This window comes from Medicago sativa, chromosome 7 (genome assembly GCF_051527215.1).
Source record: "Medicago sativa cultivar Bolivia chromosome 7, Bolivia_mono, whole genome shotgun sequence".
Lineage (NCBI taxonomy): Eukaryota > Viridiplantae > Streptophyta > Magnoliopsida > Fabales > Fabaceae > Medicago > Medicago sativa.
In genome coordinates this window covers 45,559,815-45,564,804 of record NC_140755.1, presented here as the reverse complement: position 1 = coordinate 45,564,804, position 4,990 = coordinate 45,559,815, and the positions used below count along the sequence as shown (strand labels likewise).

General features: G+C 37.7%; 1 pseudogene; it reads left to right on the top strand.

The window, feature by feature from the left end:
* The first annotated feature begins 1,799 nt into the window (after positions 1-1,799).
* Positions 1,800-4,712, top strand: LOC146906177 (uncharacterized; annotated as a pseudogene).
* Positions 4,713-4,990: the final 278 nt, after the last annotated feature.

The following is a 4,990-nucleotide window of genomic DNA, read 5'->3' as shown; positions in this document are numbered from 1 at the left end:
GTCTTGGGATTGTTGGATAAGTCTAATGACGTAATCCAAATCAAAACCAAGCCTTAAACCCTAATTTTATGTAACCTTAATTTTTAATCTATTTCATCGTTCTTATAATCAATAACAAACATTAATAGATGGATCGAAAGATGAAGTTTAATAGTTGTTATTGATTCATCACAAATATTAAGCGATGGATCGAAAGATGAAGTTTTAATATTGGAACAGGTGAATATAGACAAGGATTGCGAAACATGAAAATAGTCTAGCAAACCTTGAGACAGTAAAGTTTCAAGCTTCAAGGATTTCAATAGCAACCAACCATGAAAATAGGTGTGGTTGCTAGAGAAACACACTCACTGAGACCGAAAGGAGATGTGATAGGCTAAAGAGAAACTTGTCTTTAGAAAGAAGGTCTACATAAAGTTCTAGGTTTAAGGTTTGATCTTGAGAAGGGTTTGTCACCATGACGGACCAATAATCCCGAGGCTCTTTTATTATTACTATTTTAACTGTTTAAAATCCCAACTTTGCAACTTGAACTCTTTCTAATCAACAACTAAAGTTAATTGAATTGAACAACTCCCTGTCAGAACGATACTCTCTTTATTACTACTTCGATAAACCGTGCACTTGCGGTATTATCTCATCAAGTTTTTGGCGCCGTTGCCGGGGAGTTAACTAGTTTGATTAACTTTTTCTTAGTGATTAGAATTTTTCTTTTTCTTTTCTTTTTCTTCTCTGTTTCCTTTACTACTTCTTTCTTTCTTTTACCGTTAACTTCTTGGGAGGCACAACATAATAACGACATGGCTGAGGAACGCACTCTTAAGGAGTATGCATTCCCTTCTACGAAAGAGCCACGTGCTATTATTGTTTACCCAACGGTTGAAGGTAATGACTTTGAAATAAAACCTACACTACTTAACTTGGTGCAGCAAAACCAGTTTTCTGGATCACCCACTGAGGATCAAAACCTGCATATTTCAACTTTCTTTAGACTCAGTGTAACCTATAAAGCAAACCAAGAAGCCATAAGGCTGCACCTTTTTCCTTTTTCCTTAAAGGATAGAGCTAGCACTTTGTTCCATTCTTTAAAGGTTGGTTCCATCACTTCATGGGATCAAATGAGGCGAGAATTCCTTGCCCGGTTCTTCCCCCCGTCTAAAATCGCCCAACTATGGGCAAGGCTTTATCAATTTGCTCAAGAAGACGGGGAATCTCTTTACAATGCGTGGCAGCGTTTTAAAGAAATGCTTAGTCTTTGTCCCCACCATGGTTTGGAGAAGTGGTTAATTATCCACACTTTTTACAATGGTCTAACATATATCACAAAAATAATTGTTGATGCAGCTGCAGGTGGTGCTTTAATGAACAATGATTTCACAACAGCTTATGCCTTGATTGAAGATATGGCTCTAAGCCTCTACATGTGAACCGATGAAAGAGCCATCACCAATTCTTCACCCTCTAAGAAAGAGGCAGGTATGAAAGAAAGCTCTTCCCTTGACCATCTATCTGCTAATGTGGACGCATTATCAGAAAAATTTGATAACTTAAATGCTAGTGTTGTCACACCTACTTCTATTTCACCTCCATGTGGGGCATGTGGTATATATGGCCATTCTAGCATTGAATGCAAGCTAGGTAGTGTTGCTGAAAATATTGAGCAATTGAACTTTGTTCAAAATAACTAAGGGATAAGTTTTAACCAAAATTTTCATAAAAAGCCCTTTGGTCAAGAAACAGCACTACCCAGTTATGCAAATAGCCAAAGAGTCACTCAAAAGTCTAACCTTGAACTTTTAATGGAAAATTATCTTTTTAAACAAACTGAACAGCTCCAAGAGCTTAAAGATCAAACTAGACTTTTGAACGACTCTCTTGCTACGCTTACATCAAAGGTAGACTCCATCTCCTCTCACAACAAAAGTTTAGAGATTCAACTCTCCCAAGTTGCCCAAAAAGTTAGCCAACATAAAACTAACAAAATGAATGTTGTTACAGTTAGGAATGGTAGGCAGCTAGAGGACCCCGTAAGAAAAGCCAAACCTAATGAGATTGAGAAAGAGATTAGCGAGCCACAAGGAGAGGAAATTAGGGTAGAAAGCAAAAAACCACAAGGTGAGGAAACTACGCCACCCCCTTTTAAACCAAAAATTCCTTTCCCACAGGGGTTTGCTAAGTCTAAGCTAGATGAGCAATTTAAGAAGTTTATCAAAATGATGAATAAAATCTACATTGATGTGCCTTTCACCGAAGTTCTAACTCAAATGCCTACCTATGCTAAATTTTTAAAAGAAATTCTTTCTAAAAAAAGGAAAATTAAGGAGAGTGAGACAGTTAACCTTACGGAAGAATGTAGTGCCATCATCCAAAACAAATTGCCACCTAAGCTTAAAGATCCAGGAAGTTTTTCCATACCTTGTGTCATAGGGTCCGAGATAGTGAAAAAGGCAATGTGTGATTTAGGAGCTAGTGTCAGTTTGATGTCGTTACCTCTTTATGAAAGGTTGGGAATATGGGAACTTAAGTCAACAAGGATGACCCTACAATTAGCAGACCGTTCCATTAAGTACCCAGCTGGAATTATAGAAGATGTCCCGGTCAAAGTAGGAGAGATATATGTCACCAATTCTTTTAGGAAGACCCTTCCTTGCTACCGCAGGAGCCATAATTGATGTTAAGCATGGTAAGTTGGCATTCAATGTTGGTAAGGAAACTGCTGAATTTGAACTTGCTAAACTAATGAAAAGTCCTTCCATTAAGGACTCTTGTTGCATGATAGATATAATCGACTGGTGTAGGAAGGAATGCTCTTTAGCATCAACTACACATGATGGTTTGGATATATGCTTGGTAAACAATGCAGGTACAAAGCTAGAAGGAGATGCCCAAGCTTACGAAGAGCTATTGGATGAAAATCCTCCAGTGGAAGACTTGGGTGTGGAAGAGTTAGTGAAAGAAAAACCAGCCCCTCTACCAAAAGAAGCACCAAAAGTGGAGCTTAAACCGCTCCCACCAAATCTAAGGTATGAATTCTTGGGTCCTAACTCAACTTACCCTGTTATTGTGAATGCAAGCCTAAATGAGGTAGAAACTGAAATATTACTTTATGTCCTCAAGAAATATCCTAAAGCTATAGGGTATACTATCGACGACATTAAAGGAATAAACCCCTCATTGTGTATGCATAGAATACTTCTTGAAGAGGACTATAAACCCTCCATTGAACATCAAAGAAGGTTAAATCCTAATAAGAAAGAAGTTGTGAAAAAGGAAGTTTTAAAACTCCTAGATGCAGGTGTTATTTATCCAATTTCTGATTCTAAATGGGTCAGCCCAGTTCAAGTAGTACCTAAAAAAGGTGGTCTCATAGTTATTAAAAACGATAAAAATGAATCCATTGCAACTAGAACTGTCACTAGTTGGAGAATGTGTATTGATTATAGGAAGCTTAACAAAGAAACCCGTAAAGATCACTTTCCACTCCCTTTTATAGACCAAATGTTAGATAGGTTAGCCAAGCATTCACATTTTTGTTATTTAGATGGTTATTCCGAATTCTTCCAAATACCCATTCACCCTAATGACCAAGAGAAAACTATTTTTACATGCCCTTTTGGCACTTTTGCCTATAGGAGGATGCCTTTTGGTCTTTGCAATGCTCCCGCTACTTTTCAAAGATGCATGATGTCTATTTTTTCTGATTTTGTTGAAAATATAATGGAAGTTTTTATGGATGACTTTCCTGTGCCATGGATCTAGTTTTGATAATTGTTTGACTAACCTGGAAAAAGTTTTGGAAAGATGTGAGCAGGTGAACTTAGTCTTGAATTGGGAAAAATGTCAGTTTATGGTAAGAGAAGGAATTGTCCTAGGACACTTGGTCTCTGAACGAGGTATAGAGGTAGACAGCAAAAATTGAAATTATTGAAAAAATGCTACCTCCCACCTCAGTCAAAGAAGTAAGAAGTTTCCTAGGACATGCGGGGTTCTACCGCCGTTTCATTAAAGATTTTTCATCAATTACTAAGCCACTAATAAGCCTGCTCCTTAAGGATGCAGATTTTATCTTTGATGATCTGTGCCTAAAAGCATTTTGCAGGTTGAAGGAAGCTTTGGTCACTGCCCCGATCATACAACCACCAGATTGGAACTTGCCTTTTGAAATAATGTGTGATGCAAGTGACTATGCGGTTGGGGCAGTGTTAGGTCAAAGAAAGGATAAGAAGATGCATGCTATATACTATGCAAGTAAGACCCTAGATGGGGGACAGATAAACTATGCCACAACAAAAAAAGAATTGTTAGCGGTAGTCTATGCCATTGACAAATTTAGGCAATACTTGTTCGGATCAAAAATCATTGTTTACACAGATCACTCGACGATAAAATATTTGTTAAAGAAAAAAGATGTCAAACCGAGGTTGATCCGATGGATTTTGCTCCTCCAAGAATTTGACCTTGAAATAAAAGATAAAAAGGGTATAGAAAATGTTGTAGCTGATCACTTGTCCCGCCTTAGGGAAACCAATGAGGATGAGTTACCCTTAGATGATTCCTTCCCGGATGATCAACTCTTCTTATTGGCACAAACTAACACACCTTGGTATGCAAATTTTGTTAATTTTCTTGCAGTAGGAGTACTACCCCCAGATTTGAGCTACCAACAAAAGAAGAAGTTCTTTCATGATCTCAAAGCACTACTATTGGGATGATCCTTACCTCTTCAAAAGGGCTCGGATGGAATTTTCAGAAGATGCATTCCTGAAAACGAGGTAAGTAACATTCTAAACCACTGTCACACTTCTTCCTATGGTGGCCACGCTAGTACTCAAAAGACTTCTTACAAAATTCTTCAATCTGGTTTTTGGTGTCCATCTATTTGTTTCTAAATGTGACCAATGTCAACGCACCGGCAATATTACTAAAAGAAATGAAATGCCTTTGAACAACATCCCTGAAGTAGAAATCTTCGATGTATGGGGTATTGATT